The 18847-nt window shown below is 41.5% G+C and overlaps 1 protein-coding gene across 2 annotated transcripts in view; it reads right to left on the reverse strand.

Annotated features, from left to right (window-relative positions):
- Positions 1 to 18847, reverse strand: part of prkar2aa (protein kinase, cAMP-dependent, regulatory, type II, alpha A) — a 52187-nt gene that overhangs the window by 30714 nt on the left and 2626 nt on the right. The window lies entirely within an intron of this gene.

Here is an 18847-nt window from a genome sequence, read left to right on the forward strand (position 1 = left end):
TGTGCAAACTCATACAGACACACACAGGAGGTGGAAGACACACACGATTGTTAAGTTTGATAGCAGACTCAGCAAAGCACATCATCTGCTCCGGTCTCCTACTGCAGAATCTTGCCTTCGAAATGCACACGTGCAACTCCTTCATACAGAGGAGAGAGGACTCTGTGGCAGTGTTTCCTCTACTATATTAAACAGAGCCTGACTGTGAAATAAACATGATAAACAACAATAAGATAATTAGTAAGTGCCAGCAATCTGATCAATACCTGACCGTCTACCAACTTGGAGCCGCTGTTAATCATCTCGATCTGTTATCAATACATCTTTCATCTTTTCAATTCTGACTCCTCATTTTTTCCCTCTGCCCTCTTTAATCTCCTGCCAAGACCCATGCAGAGGGGAACAAACATAAATCCTACCCCTGCATGTCCACCTCCCTTGAGAGGATATATGTAATCTGGCTCTATATGTCAATGCGTGCTGAAGTGCTGACCTAAGCAGCACTGACTCCAGGCTCTACAGCTTTCCCTACAATATCAGGCTAATGTGGAAATCTAATCACATAATGTCCGCTCTACATAAGTCATATACATTTGCACACAATTGCACAACTACACATGGAGGATGCAAACTTGCAGTATATGTGGAGAGATGCATAGTAAAAAAGTAGAGGCACAGACAGGAAAGGAGGTACACAACAACACACACACACAGAAACACCAACACAAACAGCTATCTATAATTGCTTTCTTTAAGGCGACTGTCCACCCCAGACCAGACTTTACATACACTGGGGGTGTTGTCAATACACGTATTCCAATAATTATTACATTATTTAACCGATAGTGAGACATTGTGATGTGTGAAATACATCTTTTAAAATGAAAATTTAGGTGTGGCAGCCCAACACAAGTCAATGAATAAATTATTTAGTTTTGGTATCATTCAAATTTTTTCCAATACACAAAAATCATCCACTGTCTTCAAATGAAAATGTTTCCATTATCGAAGCTTACAATAACAGCAACACCCCACTTGGAAAAATTACCCTGCAAGATCAATCCCCGGCGTAGACAGTAGATAATAAACCTAGTGAAACCTTTTGTGTAATTCTAGGTAAAATATGCAGTGCAATGCAGGTTTCAGGTCTGCTGACGTGTAACATCTGCCTGCTGTTGTGCGTCATACTGGAGTCAAATTATTAGTGTCAAACAACATGTCAATTATTGCCTCCAGCAAATTGGAGCCTTACCAAATGGATGGCGCACACAATGCTGCATATTAAAACTGTATTTTGGATAATATCAATAGGAACATGTTTTGTGGTTTTTGTTATATATACACAGGGAGCCAGTGTGTGTCATCAGTACTGGATGTTTCATGCCAGTGGCTGTTTGTCTCATTTGAGAGTGAGCTACAGTAGGAAAATACATGACGTATCATTGGAGAAGGTTGTTAAGAAACACTACATATTAAAGTGGGTGGCAGCAGAATAGATGTGACTGAGTGCAAGCTTCGGACATTATTCTTACCAGTTCAAATCCTAAAACAAGCTGGGAACATTATAGCAACTAAATTTTGAGACAGCTTAGAGTGAGGAACTAAGTTCAGTGGAGCTCATGGGAGAACTCTTGGTATATTCAGTAGCTGTTCACAGCCCACATTAACCCTTTGAACCCTGGGCAAATTAGCTTGATTTGTTGATTTTATTCAAGAAATTAGTAAAATGAAAAAATTAAAACAAGAAAATTAGTCAGTTTAAACAAACAACAAAACAAACTTTTTCGAGACCAAGGTGGCAAAGGCCTGTGGCGGGGGGCATCTTGACAGCTGTACTTTTAGAGACGGTCCCCCCTATACTAAATATGAAAGGAGGCCCCCACACACTTGAGCTTTACACTGCTGACTTGTATAATCAGAACAGACATGGGAGAAGCAGGTCAGTGGAGCTGTGCGCCGGATGAAAAAACAAGCGTGTCGCACCGAATGCATGCCGCTATGGCTTCGCTTTGGGTTGTGAGCGTGCATGACACGCATCTACATTGTAAGTAATGGGTTTGTGCGTGCAAAAGACGCTACATCTGAACGCCCCCCATGCACACACACACGCTTTAACCAAGGCAGTGGCCAAAATCACCCAAGCAGCCCACCTTTGTCTTAGATAGGCAGGGAAAACCCTGGGTTTACATCTTGGGTTGTTTTGTCAGCTGGAGGACTGCATAAGAATCCCCCAAATAAATCATAAATCAGGGTAGCTCTGACATTTGAGAGATTTAAAGAAGCAAGGTTTCAGGAGGACAGAGGCAAAAATGTGTCAGAATCCTGGTGAAAAGCAGGGAGGAATGACAAGTGTAGCACTGATGTGGTGGACTGTACTATACACAAAATATTGGAGAATGGATAAACTTCTAACGTGTGCCTCTGGGTATAATTTAGCGGACTGCATGGCCTTGAGACAAAGACACAACAGCGTAGCTTGAGTCTTTTTGACAAGTTCAGATATTTTACAACTACAAACTTGTGTCCAGGAGAAACCACTTGTACATCATTGACAATGAATCAAATTATGTCTCCCATAGTGGCACCCTTCTGTTTTATAGATGGCTAACAGGATGAACTGGTAGTGTCAAGTGGCAGAACAGATTTACATGTTATTAGGTTATACCCTACACTCCCTCTCTTGTTCCATCACTTAAATTAATAGGAGTGGAGATCTCTTACTCCCTCGCAGTGACACACACATGCAGGCACTATGGCTGAACCTGAGAACAGAAGCCAAGCATGATATATGGAGCATAAACATGAGGAGGGCAGACACATGAGTTAAATTAGCAAGGTCGCTGTGGCAATCTACACTTTCTCAGCTCTGTGATTTATGATTGTGAGAATGTGTTAGAATGTTGAATTTATTACACAGAAGTTGTAAACAAATGGAGATACGAGGTTACGAGATATTGCCACCACTGAGATATCTGCACTTGGGGCTTCCTCTGCGACAGATGTGCAGCTGGGGTCCATTAGATAACTCAAATAATAGCTTGTCTCTCTAATGGACCACTGTTTTGTTAATTTATTCACCCTGTCTGTTCTGGCTCTTCCATCATGCTGCCTTCCCCTGTCAAATAATGCTTTTCCTACAAAAACAACGCAGCAACTTCCTTCTTCAATTGCCCCTTTCCTCGTACTCTTATGTCTGCACTCTTGTTTGCTGTAACCATTGTGCATCTGTCTTCATTCTTTCTCTTCATCCTCGCCAAGAAAGCAGTTGCTGTCGCCTATACCTTCTCTTCCCATGTCATCAAGCTTCCACCATTATTCTCACGCTCTGAACAGTCTCTGTTACAGTCTATTTCCCACCATGCAACTCCCTTCTCACTCTCTTTACCTTTCCCATTATCTAACTGTCCTTTTCCCTCCCACAAAAACTCTCTCTCGTTCTCTCTCTCCCCTTGCCCCATATCTGGCTCTCTCCCTTTCCCAGTATCTCTCCCTCTCCCCCTTCAATTGCACTCTCCAGAAGACTTAAGTCCTTAAAAGGAAGTCGCCCTGTCCTGCTTATACTGTAGCTGCGCTGGTGTTAACCCTTTCCCAGCATCACACTGTTTGCTGATGTCACTTAACCCCTCTAAGCCTGACTTGGCCTGATACCATTCCCACATTCATCTGTCTATGAACAACAGGTCACAAGCAGAGGCCCACATTCGTCATTAGCATGTAAACTGTGAACCTCTGCTGCAGTACTTCACCTTTTTATTTGCTCTGGTTATATAGTCACACATTACAGGGACACCTTTTTATTTACTTCTATTTAAATGTGTGGCTTCCGACGGTGGGCTCGCATGAGTTCCTGTGTCTGAAGGGGCTGCCCACAGTTTTCAGTAAGGCAGTCTGGTTTTGTGGGTAAGATAACCGTAACACTAAACTGAAAGCAACTGAAAGCAGCATCAAGATTAATTTGTTTTGGGTGTCGATTCTCAGCGGCCTGTGCAGTGCTAGCAATGCTAGTATATAACAGGCAGTTTTGTAAAATGATCAATAAATGAAACTTAAATGTAAGGAGGATTAGGGATGAATAAATAAAACAAACTGCAGTAATATGCCAGACATGTTATATTACTGTTTCGAATCTACTGTCAAAATATTGCAAAATTCTGTCAAGCATCAAATAAAGTTATCAACAGTCTTCCAGACACATACAACATGGGTGTGTTTTGCTATTCCCCTGTTTACAGAGTGGGTGTGCAGCAGGCAAACCCAGTGATGCTACTGGTCACTTGTCCTCATCTACAGTGACACAGACAGTCGAGCAAGCATGAATAGACAGGCAATCTTTTTGTTAATGCACATTTAATATAGGTTTCATATGTCTTTCACAAGCTATTGACTATGTTGTAATTTTAATGTTTATGCAAACAAAAGTGATTTAAGTGTGTCTATTAGTAATTTTTGGACATGTTTAGCACATTTTAACAATAATAATACTAATACCTGTGATATAGTGATATAAATTTTCTTACCACTTCATCTCTGAAGAGGAAGGTGAAGTAGCTTGAAATACTCTTACACTAGGGACAGGAAACTAAATCCGTTTTTCTGGTGTTTAATCTACTGATACATTTCCAGAAATACACACTACAACTGCTTGCTTGCATCCAAAGTGCAATACCTCTACTCAAAAGAAAGACACGTAACACAGCTCCGCTAAATAAATTCGCAAATAACATAATCTGATTAAGGTATTTACATGTGAAATCTAAGTTATCACAGTATTCAAACAGATATTCCACAGGTAATACAGCCCACACTATACCAGTCCAGTGGCTACACTTTTATGCTTTGGTTGCAGCGGCAGTAATAGCAGTGCACACATGCATATGCCATTTAGCAGCGGCTTTTTGAAAGTATCTTAGAGCACCACGATAAAGTGCTTATTTAGTGTTCGTGGAAAATCCCCCCATGACCCTGATAGTGTTAATACTATACTATGCAAGTTACACAGGCCAGCAGTGGCTGCAGTGAAAGAAGCAGAAATGACCCTTAGAAATGCCAAAAGTGTGATATTTTTCAATTACTGGTCACATCAATCATGTAAGACAGGACTTAGAGACAATCTATGCTGCGTGAAAGCACGACTAAACAGCTTTCAATGTCAAGTTAATTTACTTGCGGTTACTTAGCCCGTTCATTTCTGACCTGCCCGTTCCACTTTCCTGCAGGACATGCTGCTCTGAGAGTTAAACAAGTGGTCACAGTTCATTAACGAGTGCAGATCTTACTGTCAGTTCAAAAGAGTCAAGACGATAGTATGTCTACTTCTGACTGCAGCAACAGAGTTTCACTTTTTGTGTGATAAGATAAAACAAAAAATATATTTTACTATCCTTAACATGTAACTATGATTTGTGTAAATGAGGAGGAAAATTATGGGAGAGACCAACCAAGATTATTTAAGGGTTACTTTTCTCAGACTAATTTTCTCATGGGGGAGCAGTAAACAGTTTCTTTCTCTCATTGACAAGCTGCCTGCCCCCCAAAAAGAAATTCTTGGCAGCAACACATTTGTGAAAGGAACTAGCAGGAGCTGGTCATTACTCATTATCGCTTTGTGCTTACATCAAAGCTGGCACACAGTGTAATGTGAACTTGTCTCACAGCTGAAGTACAATAAACTTGCATCTAAATACAAAGCACAACAGGTCTAATATATGTGGCATGCACTCTGATGGCATTTCCATCTTTGCCCTGTTCTCAAAGTCCACCATGTTATCAGTGACAGCTTGTTTGATAATGAACCTGCAGGACCTGGGGAATGTTACCTGTCACCTGTAGAATGTGACGTTGCAGAATGTGGGTGAAAGGAATCCATTTTTTTTTTTAACCTTATCTAGCGGTGCATTTAAGATACGAACTGCTGCAGGTTTTCTACAACATTTCTAGCCTCAGACCCAACAAATAATTTATGGCCTCCAACCCCAGGAGCTTTTTTCATTGAAACATATTGCCTGTTTAGCCATAAGGAGAACCCGCAAGAGATGGGGCTGTAATTATTTTGGGGTCCTGACACAGTTTAAGAGATGGGACCCTGGGGACATTACATGGACGAGTATTATCCCAGTAGCCTGGTAAATCCAGTGTGCGGCAAGGGCACGCTGAAAGACAACATCTGGGTCTGAAGAAGCATCAGTTCTCCACATGACAAGCACAGCAATATGTTTTCATATCCCCGGGATGGTGCTCAATTTACTCATTTTTGGTTCCCAGGGTGAAGCTAGTTTACAAAAGCCAGGAGACTGAATGGCATTAACACAAAAGCGCAGAGCAGTATCTGGCCTCCAGAAGTCCTGCGCGGTACTAAAACATCAAACTGTAGAATAACATTAGCAGCTAGCCTGCGGGTAGGAGAGCGCAACATGCTCTCATCAAACCACTGGGGTGTAACGTAAACAAGGCCAATCTGGTCTCCCACTACGTGACCATTTACAGTCACAAAAGAACTCCAAACCTCCACATTCTCAAGCCTATGTTTAGAGTTAGGTCATTAAATGTAATAGCATTACACTCGGAGCTCATGGATAATGCTTACTCGGCCATGGACACTAACAATGTACACTTGTATGCTTACTTTAAATCTAACTATTACTGCAGCCATAAAGAGACAAAACAATCACATTTTAGAAGGTACTTGAGTCTGGTGAACAGGTCAGTCTGTGTGTATGTCATGTTAATTAGGACACAAGTAATGCTGGCCACTAAAGGAATAAAGTTTATAGTTTTACAGTTTATAGTAGACACTTTATACAATATATAACTTTAAATATACAACCTAAACAGCACGGACAAAAAAAGTGGTATGTGTACTTCTTGTTTTCATCTCTCTCTCCCAATGACAACTTCATGCCTCACTAACAGACAGCAAATAGTGCAGCTGCCCTTTAATAAGATAAAAAAAAAATAAGAGGGTAACACAAACACACTAGTCAGAGCTGCAATACAAAGACAGCAATATGCAAGTCTGTCATATCAAGGCTACGCAAATGCACTGATACAGATACTTGTTAAAGAGGGGAGGGCTGTGAACTACGAGTGACCTCCGGACTTTATCTGAATCACGATTCAGCGAGGCCACTGCCTATCACTGTCACCTCCAGCAGCGAATAGCTGAGAGCTGTTCCAAGGCCAGTGGTTTCTATGGTGACCATGGTAGTGCCAGTTTAGGGCACTCTGTTCAACCCACAATCTACACAGTATTAAAATGCCCCCTAAATGAATATCCCTTTTTTGGGATCCGACAGCAAAAGACTGTTTTCTCTGCAATGTCTGGCCCAATCACAGCCCACCTTATACAACATTAAGTGTGGAAAAAGTGGGATCTGTCATTGCTCCCAGCAAGGAGGTTATGTTTCATCCATGTTTGGCTGTGTGTATTAGCAGGATATTTCAAACACTCAGAAACAAATTTCAATAACATCCAACCATCCATTTTCTGTAACCACTTATCTTCTTAAGGGTTGCTATGGGGCTGGAGCTGATCCCAGCTGACACCCTGGACAGGTTGCCAAATCACAGGGCTGACACATAGAGGCAGACAACCATTCACACCTAAACTTAAAGTCACCAATTAACCCATCCTGCATGTCTTTGGACTGTGGGAGGAAGCTGGAGAACCCAGAGAAAACCCACACTGACACGATGAGAGCATGTAAACTCCACACAAAAGGCCCATGCTGGCCAGCAGGTTCGAGCCCAGAACCACTAAACCACCATGCCACACTGTTTGAAAAACTTTTGGTGGAAAAATAGGCCATAATGTAGGCCTAAGAGCAAGGAATTACTTTTTGGTGCATATCCACATCTATGTACATTAGGTTCAAAACTGCCTTCCATATGACCTAGACCACGTGTACCAGGTGTAATGTTACATCAACGCAATAAAGAAATTACAGCAACAGTGCAGAATTTATAAATTATACCCCATTTTCACATGTGTGCTCAACTGTTCAGTTGACGAGTCAGAATGATGTCTGAGGCAGGGTGTGATGCAACCACCAGCGACATGCTGGTCTTTGTCTGTTCAGCTGTCTGCTCCAACAGCCAATTTGGCAGACAACCAACCATCATCCCTTCTCTAAAACTCATACTAGCTTGAGGCTGAGAAACTCTTTGATGTTCACCTGTGACTGTGTTGAGTGAACAAAGGTTAATTAATAAGCCTGGTCTAAGGTTACTCTGACCAGGTGAGGCCAAACAACACATTAATCAGCAGTCCCTGAGGTATATTATGTGACACACATTGCGGCCTTCTTATAACGAAAACCAAATTTTAAAAATACCCCCTTTTCCCTGCACAGATGTAGATAGATCTGACCATTTTTTTAAGAGTTTATCATCATTGCCACGCCAGAACCAGGCCATTGTCACCCTCATGCAATCCATCTCTCTATCCTGACCCATCCTCTGAAAAGCTGTGATACAGTCTGGTTTCTAGAAAGCTCTAAAGTGCTAAATGAAAATAATCGATCAGATTTCTCCTAACATGGACATGTAATGCCTGGTCATGTTTTGCTGTGATGACACTTGAGGGACATGTATAACCTCTGTAAGCTCGGGTGACTGCCTGTCTGTTTAATTCTCAGTGCCTGCAGTTTTGACAATTTTTCAACCAACATATCCACCTGAGGCCTGTCTCTCACCTGTCTGTCTGCATGTCTCTCTGGCACTCTTTCAAGTCAACAGGTGGGTTTCACGGCAAGTTGAAAATAATTTAAAGAATCAACAGCCACTTTTCACAGTTTATGCGACGAACATATTATTTGGGATACCTTAAAACAATGTCTAGATCCTGTCTGCCAAGGTGTCTGAAAGGTTAGACAAAGCCAGCAGTCAAAGTCAAAAGTTAAGTGCATTTGGCCAGTATTTAATGTTGGCTCTAACCCACCAGTTTCTCTCTCATTCAGTCTCTTCTCATTCATGGTTTCCGTCTTTCTCTACACTTCTCCCTCACGTTAATTCTCTCTTTCTTACCGTGCCAAAGACGATTCTGCTAAACCGCCCTTGTAACCCTTTCTCTTCTCTAAGCCATCTTGTCTAATGAGATTGGGCCTGTACATCGAGACTAACACATGCAGAGCGGGGAGGACTAGGGGAGAGAGAGAAAACAACAGAGTGGGAGCAGAGGAAACAGGATGAGAGAGTGATGCCTGATATGGGTGTAACGGTCCACAAAAGTCTTGGTTCAATTCAGTTTAGGAGTCAAGGTTTTGCTGCAAATTCAATACACCTAGAAAAAAGGCCACTCTTTTCATTTATATTGACCAGACAGTAGTGCAAGTGTCAAAGACAGACACAATCCTCTGGGGGACTACGGTAACATTTTGCTCACAGGCAACTTTTGTTAACTTTCATTATATAAATAAGGTACATTTCAAACACTGTTGTATTACACTGTACAAAAACACACCTTCCCAAAAGGCAACTGGCCACAATAGGTTGTAATACTGAAAAGCATCTCTCAAGCTATGGAAATACCCAAATATATAGAATAATAAAAAAAATAAAATGGTGCACTGGGTGGAATGTTTCAATTAGTTCCACTGTGGGTGTATTTCAACTTTCAAAGCACCCAAACATTTCTCATCCCGATGCTGTTGAATGTGCATTAGCAAGGTGAATGTGTTTCCATTCAACACTGACACACCATCCTCGTCTACAACTCTGCACAACTCTCTCTCTGTTGCTGTTATAGCTGTCCATCAAACTACATACTTTTTTTTGCTTGTGACTGCGTGCACCAGACTATGAATCCCGTACTGTGACATTTCGGTACAAACACATGAGCCGTTACAGCCCTAATAGCTGATGTATAACAGACTGACAGACAGATAGATTAAAAACAAAGATGTGTTGGTCAGCTGAATTTGGAAAAAAGCAACCAGGAATGTGCAAGATTGTGACAGAGAAAAAGACGAAATTGTGACGTGTGTTGTCTTTCTGTCACTCTGACCTTGGTAAAAACCCGTGCAAGAAACCTCACAATGGAGGACAAAATGAACGTGTTAATGTGACCCGTTTTCACAAGCTTTTCTTGTGCAGGTGTAGGGTAGAACATGATAAAAAAGGAATGCTAGGTAACCCACTAGTCTCAAAAGCTTGGTCAATTCACTCTTATCTTACATGGCTAGATCGGGAAATACTGACGAACAAGAACTGTGGGTGGTAAATGTATCTACTCTCACCACTGCTGAGTAACCAACCATTGTTTAGTTTAAAAAGATCTTGTGGCCTGATAAAGCAGGATATAGGGCTGATTAATGTTTCAATCCAATCACTGACTTTATTTACCTCTCCTGCAACGATCCAAATGTTGATCTTATTCTACATAGGCCTATGTACAAACTGTAGGGTTTTCCTATAGCAGTATTCCATATTTATGTTCATGAGCACAGCCTGATGAGTGTGGCCACCATCTCCAGTTTACAACATCTCAGTCACCCTTCATTATTCAGCTTAAACCCCTATGTTGCCATCATTTTTCTACTATGGCTTATGCTTCATGCGAATTATGCAAAAACACTACTCAAAGATCCTTTTCTAAAAACACATAATACATGAGAAGATTCAACTGGGAGATGGTGCTCAAAAATGGTTGCCCAAAGAAAAGGCAGTACTTATAAATGGCTCCAGAGGAAACATGTTCGTACAGAATTATACTGTGGCAAAGAGTGCTTGTAAATGACAAAACAGTGGAAGATATATAGAAGGAAGTGTTTTCGCAAGGGAACATCTTTGGCATGCATTGTAAAACAGTTATACTGCTGGATGTGTGACAAAATGCTGTGAATCATAGTTCAGACCATGATTATGAATATTTTCTTACATGTTCTCATTGTGTTAATACTAGAATATTGTAGCTTGTGGACACGAAAACACAGCTAAATAAAATGTATTATAAAAGACGCTAAATAGGATAGTTTAAAGGAAAAGGCATGCTTTGCTGCTCAGGAAGGACTAAATTCTGAAGTCCTGCTTTACAGCTCTCTGAGCCAAATGTGGAGTCAGTCACACAAAATTGATTGCTGGAGGACTGATTCCCACATCCTCGTCCTGTAATTTGACCACTTGCAGCCAAGCTCATCCTCCTCCTCCTCAGTCTTATTCTGTGTCATGTTTCTTGTGTTTCATTCTCTCCACATCTCCCTCCCTAACTTTGTTTCTATCCCATGCCCTTCTCTCATCTTCCCCTCTGTACTCCCACTTCTCTCCTGAGAGAAACATCAATACATGGGCATACTTCCAGTGCCAGTGTTGTTACAGTATCATACCAGCCCTAGGTTAGCTTTACAGCCAATACAACAGCATTGTGGAATTGGCATTTTTTGTAACTATCATCTCCTGTAAGTGTTTCACTTCAGCAGAAATTAAATTAGCTAGCAACAGAATACAAATACCTTTTTTAAACTGCAAAAAGCCTCTTTTGTATATAAATTCAAGTACTGATATTCATTTTTAAAATGCTGGATTTCAAGATTAAACAATTCTTACAACCTATGTCTTTAAAAAAAAACATCTTCCACTGAGAGCCCACATGTGCCCTCCTATCTCCCTCATCCCCCACCCAGAAATGTCCCTCTGTTTTTTCACTCCCTCCTCTCCCTCTCTTTGTACAGAGAGGAACAGGGGTCACTTTGGGTCCACGGCCATTGAGTGTTTCTCTTTAAACATCCCCAACCTGTACAAGGCTTTCATGCAAAACAACTTTCTGCCTCCTGTTTAAACATAAACCTTAAAGTTGCAGATCCATCTGAACGTCTTATTGGAGGCCGGTTCTCTTTGGAAAATAGCGTTCTCCTGAAAGAATTTGCACTCTGATTCCTAACATTTGGTAACATTTTATTTGCAAAGAAACTAAACAAACTGAAAAATGCAGCAGAGATGTAATTGTCTCCATGAAAGGGACATGGGGCTTTAATCCCATGTCCATGTTGCTGCCATCTAGCAATGCACTCTGAGGTGAGAGGTAGATTTGTAATGGCTTGTAAACTGACCGTAAAAACAAAGTGGGAAAGGAAGTGTAACACATCCTCTCCATACTGGATGACCTGAGGTAGGAGGTTAACACATTTACATTAATGTTTTGAGTTTTGTTTATCTTCTACTTGAAGGAGAGTAGTTATGCAAACATCACACAGGTGCAGGGCTATCAGAAAACAGCATACATGAAGAAAGAGCAACACCTGCACACTGCAACGAAAGACAACATTTTGATCCTTCTTGGATCTCCATCAGGTCACCAACAACATCACGACCTAGAGAGACAGTGTGTGTCAAGAAAGGGGGCATGTGAACTCCAAACAGGAGAAGCGGAGGAAGATGTAGAGCCACTGGCTAAAGGTCTACCAACCCCCACCCCCACCCCCTATTTCCTCATTTTTCTGAAGTGCCATCAAAGACAGCTTAAGGGCAGGAAATGAGGAAGTACCAAAGTTCAAATAATGTCTATCAGTAAATTAAAGCAAGCCATATTGTACCACAGTCTGCTCTGCCAGTGCCTCATCTGTCTTTCCTCCTTTCTCATGATGGCTTTTGTCCTCAGATGTCTGTATGTATTTTGCTGTTTTTCCCTTATTCCAGGTTTCTCTCTCTCTGTACTCTTGCAAAGGAAAACCAGCTTTCCACTATGGCATCTAATAGGATCCTAATGACAAACAAGCAAATACGCCGCTTTGTTTATGTCCTTTTGTTGACTACAAAAATGTCTTAGTGGGTGCACAGACACGTCGCCTTACATGGAGACGGCTAAGGGATGACACAGACTTTCAATGCCACATTTGCACATGCTTTAAAAGTGTGTCTTTATGACTTGAACTGTGCCCTAAGAATTGACACATACATTTCCTAAACTGCTATGTTGCACTGTTTCGTGTTGTTTTGCTTTATCTTTGGTATCTCAGCTGTGCAATACACAGTATGTCTTTCGCCATCACTGGTGATGTTTCCAAACATGCTCCTTATTTCAATAAACTGATATAGACACAGAAAGGGATACAAAGGCAAATGATCCAACAGACAGAAATATGCTGACAGGAAGATATAGCTGTAGAAAAATATGAGAAAAAGACAAGAGAGGAGGTGGAGAAACAGGTACACGGAGATATAGAGAGATATGGCTACAGAGATTCAAAGAAAGAGACTCAAAAAGATAAGAGAGGCAGGAGGAGGATGACAGTGGGCAGGTAGGCAGACAAACCAGCAGACTGAGTTTCAAAAGAATGACTGACACAAAACATTAAGACAAATAAGAAAAACAGACATTTGTGTACTTTGGTAAACTGAGGGGAAAATGCAAAGAAAAGAGTCACGCACACACACAGCAAGACAGAGAGCAGGTCCACTTAACAGACATCCAGGTAAGGCAGAGATAAAGAAAGACAAGTCCTGAAAGGACAAGTCAGGGAGACAGACAGGTGCTGTATTAAAAAACAGTCCGAAAGCCAGACTGAGTAGCATGAGCCGTCTGAGGGCTTTTCCACTTAGCGCTGTCAGTCAGCCAGTCCAGCAGGTCTCTGTAGGGATGCTAGGCTGCATTGGATTTGCCTGCAGGCTAAAAGCACACTGGACACACACTGCAGCCCGCTAATCAGGTCACCTGTTGCACAACACTGCACTGAGACCAGCCACACACACACACACACACACACACACACACACACAAACAAACACACCTATACAGACATACATGAACACACTATGGTGCAGGGGCATTTGTGAACGCATGCGCTCCTCCTTCTCCCCTTAAAATCGCTCATACAACCATGAGTGCACGCACACACACGGTCCCTGCAGGATAATGAATGTGGACATCTCAGCTCTGCTTATTGCACTAATTACCAGCGCCTATAGGGGCTCAGTATTATGTCAATTTACCACACATAAATGAAAGGAAAATGTCACAAAGCAAAATTGAAAAAAAGGGTGCAGGATACACTGAGAACAGATTAGTAATAAAGAAAATAGAACATAAAAGGAAAATATAGACCTGCCTATGCCTTTTCTGTAGCAGGTTTTTAGGACAGTCATGAGTTACTCAGTATCTAATAAACTCATTACTATCTGAAGATGCAAAAGGTGGAAATTGGCAAGAGAAAGGAAGAGGGGAGGGGAAACGGAGTGAGAGGAGACAGAAAGGCAGGACAGCAGGGGGTAAAGGGAGATGAAGTCAGGGTGACACAAACAAAGTAAGAAAAACTAAGAGGAGGTGACAGAACGAGGGTGGAGACAAAAGAGGTCAGAGAGGCAGAATTTCACCATGTTGTACATGACTGTGCTCCCAGCTACATTAACCCCAGGCCTTACAACAACAAACATGCAAGAAACATTCATACGCCTCACACACAAACAGTGTGGTGATCATACACCCACGTTAAGCCTGAGGATATGTGGGTAACAATTTTAGCTTTAACAGGTCAGCCTTGCTTTAATTTACTTGGAACTTGCAACTCAATTTAAGGTGTAAAGCCATGTTTTATACTGGTTTTTAGATCATGTAATGTCTATAACCTAGTTGACAAAATTTCAGACATGTAAAAACTTCTTCAGGACTTTCAGACACCCCACTTAGAAAAGTGTCTGGGCCGCTTTCAAGGTTACAGGTACAGGTTTTGGTTGTATTCACCAAGCAACGGGTCTTATGTCATATAATTTCAGACCATCAGTTCAAAACAAAACCCTGTCATCTGGGAAAATTTGCACTCTTCTGTTGATGTTATGAGTGTTCCCAAGATCTCTGCTTTCAAAATACCAGTGCTCACATAATCAACACAACACACCTAGGTAAGATTTTGGAAATACTGACTAATGCTTTTCAGGAAGAGGAACGCACTCTCCCAAACAGATTACCGCATATTTCGGAGGCACATCTTCCAACGTTACTTGATAAATAAAGTTAGCTGACATTTCCCATTCGTCTGCGGTGAAAACTGCATTGTCCAGGACAAATAAGAGCCAACCTTAATGTCTGTTATGTGTCCAGGTGACTTGTCATCTAGCTGCAAAGCTGTGCGTTTTATTCTCGAGAGTTAGCATGGGACAACAGACTCCAGCCTCTCTCCTCCGTCAGTCTTTTTTCTCATATAGCATCTGCTTTATCCTTGCTGTCCTTCTTATAAACCACATTTAATTCATTTCTATTATCATCCCTGGGACTCATCTATCCCTCCATCCATCTTTTAATAAAAAGCCCCACTTGTTTCAGTCACAGAGGCATCCATTCATCCCCGTCTGTTTCTCTTGGTGAACACACACTGCCAGACTGACACTAGACAGGCCAGGCCACTAGACAGAGTGGAAAAAAGCATGCTCATATTAGGAAGACCTCCTTTGTGCTGCATTTTTTGCATAAAGCATGGACTTTCCTTTATCTACCACTGCACTTTGCGACTGAAGTGTTAGTAAAATGGGAAGATCACACATTTCACCTAGGTTAACCCGATTCAAATGAAAGTAGACAACAAGTGATCCTGATCCAAACACTCCATTTTAAAAGCACTTTTTTTATTCTAAAAGTCCCCTTCCAGACATGATTTAAAGTATGTCTGCTGGGATTAATATTTAGTTTAACATGGTTTACCCAACGCTTGAAGTTCCCACTTTCTCCAGGACTGGCACAGCACTACTAGCACTGGGCTGACCAGTGAAAAAGCAGTGCATATCAAAATGGCTAGAGTTAGCGTGAGAGAAAACGTCGGAGAGATTCAGCCATACATGTTTCAGCCTCAATCTGACTCAGACTCAGATGAAGAGTGTGTTGTGCACCAAAATCGGCGCCAAGCAGACGTATAAGAAAGGTAAGCATAGTTAGCATCTTTTATTCGTATGTGTTGTTTGTTAGCTTGTTAGCTTGTAACTTGGAGTGGCTGACACAGCATTAATGGTTGAGAAACATACAATAATATCTGCTACACTGTCACACTGTGTTCACATTGTTCCAGTTTACATCCAAAGACTGCACACTCTGCCATGTTTGCTGTAAAAACTGACTATGCTACCACTACTCTGCGCCGGAGGTCCCAAGTTTCTTGTCAAGTGTTGCATCGAAGTCTTTTGATATGCGTTTTCTGTATTACAAGGCATTAAACAGTGATTGCCATTTGTAATGGTGACGTACCAAATCTCGCTTTCCCAGCATATGTCTGAGTCTCAGATTTTAGGCAAGTTCACAGACACTGCCCCCCTAAGTAGAGGAATGTCAAAACACCTCTCTAGGAATACACTTTGCACAGATGCAAGTCAAAGTCAGACATTTTAGGAGACATAAACAGAGGAAAAAACACATTTCTGGACAGAACGCAACTTTCAGCAAATACAGATGCTCTGAATCAAAGGTTTGTTCCCAACCGTCAGCACACCGTTTCCAAACTGAAGCTCAACCTCAACCCAGAAAGGGTTACTTCAAAATCTTTGATTCAACATTACCAGATATGATTGAGGTACAACAGTTTGTATCCAAAACAATATCTCCTTTTGTTAAGCAGCTTAGGCCTGTGTGGTGATCCAACTGTGGATTAAGGCAACAAGAGTTAGAAAAACAAAGCATGTCAAATAGGACGTCATGTTTTAGGAGTTGCCTGCACCGTCCATGGGAATATATTACCAGATATTTAACTCATTTACATTTTAGGCGTTAAGCCGACACACTCATACACAGCGATTTCCAGCAGCGCAAATGAAAGGTTAAGAGCACACTGGTGAATCATCGTAGCTGTAAGTAGCCGGATAAAATAAACCAAAAGAGTGTCAAGATTTTTTACATACAACAGTCACAAAAGATACAGATCATGTCCATGATGACTGGCATTTCACCTTGAAGCTGTCATTTTAAACAAATTGTCTTCATCATAGGTCTGATATAATTACTTCTCCCATACAGAGAGCTGTTCTACGCCTTCTCAGCTCAATACAGGATTTCACAATGGCCATATTTCTTAATCAAGGGGTCAAAACCCAAAATGAGTCATTGGCCTACTTCTAGTGGGTCACCGCCTGATAAAAGCAGCATTATGTTTTAATGAGCTGTGGTCTGAAAAAGAGAAAATGACTTCCTCTCAAGTTTTTCAAACCTCTGAAAGAGTGTATCAAAGTCAGGCCTTGGAGAATGTGCTCAATCATGGTGCTAACACAACATGCAAAACAATATACATTTTAAACAAAATATATAAAGTCCAACTGAACAGAAACCAGGGAAATTGTAATTACACAACAAGTGTCTTAAAACCCTAACTCACCAGATCATCCCATAAAACTGTATTACTGATATGTGCTTCCCTTTTGGTTGCACACAGAGCTACGCCCTATGTATTTTAGCATTAGCAACGCTGCTAATGCTGTGATTGTCTCATTGTCAGTAGACTGTTCAGTGCTACAAGGATTAAAACTAATACAATCAGGTTGGGTATGTGTCACATTTAAAAATAACCAAGAATATCCACCCCTGTTCTGCAATCCCAAGTTTAAAAAGTTATTTTGGTGTTTTTGTCACAAGACCAAACTGTTTTGGAGCATGTGCTGTTGAACTAGTAGCATTATAGTACACTATATACCTATGGGCTACAACAGTGGTCACGGAAGAGCACATGATGTCTTTCATTATACAGACCTGCGTTGTTCCCATCAGAAATTACTGTCCCCAGGGGGTAGTGTACACCAGCCTGGGTGGATAATCTACTGTCATGGATGTCATGTGTGTGACCCGCAGCATCCAGGGAAAAGCTTCTCCCTGGAGCACAACGTCAGCTCCCTGTCCCTTTATTGCCACCTTGGATGAGGTGTGGAAAATACTTAACAACTGATCGCTAATCGAAATGTACTAGGAAGTATTTCTTCACGGCATCACCAGGCTGGAATTTGACCGGGCGTGAAATCAAGTCATAACACATCTGCTTGCCTTCATACGCACGCACACACACACACGCACTCACAGATGCAATGTGTGCACTCACATACACACCGCTCCCACAGCTGAGGTCACAGCTGTTTGACAGCAGCCAAACCCCACTTGTGTGAGCATAGAAACAGGAACTGTAATCCCCCTTTTACTCTGAGCCATCTTGTACCAATCTCCAAGGTTGGCCAATATTGCTTTCAGCAGAGATAAACATTTGTATATGGGGCATGATGAATATGGTTAACCTCTATGTGCAACAGAGTAAAACTGGAACTAAAGTTTAAACTGAAAAAAAAAAAACACTTCCCAAGTCACAGGAAAAAAGTATGATGATGAATTCCACTTTTTTCTTACCCAGCAACTAAATGTTACACTCCGCCAGTACTTTAGTATCTGCCAATGATACTGGCAGGAGAGAAACTGTGCAAGTCATAATCATATTTTAGAAGCATTTAGATTTCCACACTCAAATCATTGTGAAACTCTGTCACTAGTTTAAATGTTGCTTGGACATCTGTGAATTTCAGAAGATGCACCTACGATAGGTTCACAGATCATCCCAGCTGATCATCACAATGGATGAACTCATTGAGAAAACAGAACCCCCATTCACAAGGTAACAGCCCCAGGCTCCGCAGCACACTGATGTGATCTAGGCCACGCTGCTCTCAGCAGCACAGAGGAGAGCTGAGCTATAGAGCGGCTTACATCTTCTGCCAGTCTGACAAACACAGGGGACTGATGCGAAAGAGGCATGGCATCGCTTCTGCTGAAAGTAACATACTGTGTGGGAACTTGATAGTTAGAGCTACAAAGCAAAGGTTATGGAGTACATGAACTCTTAAATTCAAATGTGTATATATACTGTTACTAAGACATACACAATTTATCATAAAAGTATATACATATATT

The sequence above is a fragment of the Epinephelus lanceolatus genome, chromosome 8, assembly GCF_041903045.1.
Source record: "Epinephelus lanceolatus isolate andai-2023 chromosome 8, ASM4190304v1, whole genome shotgun sequence".
Lineage (NCBI taxonomy): Eukaryota > Metazoa > Chordata > Actinopteri > Perciformes > Serranidae > Epinephelus > Epinephelus lanceolatus.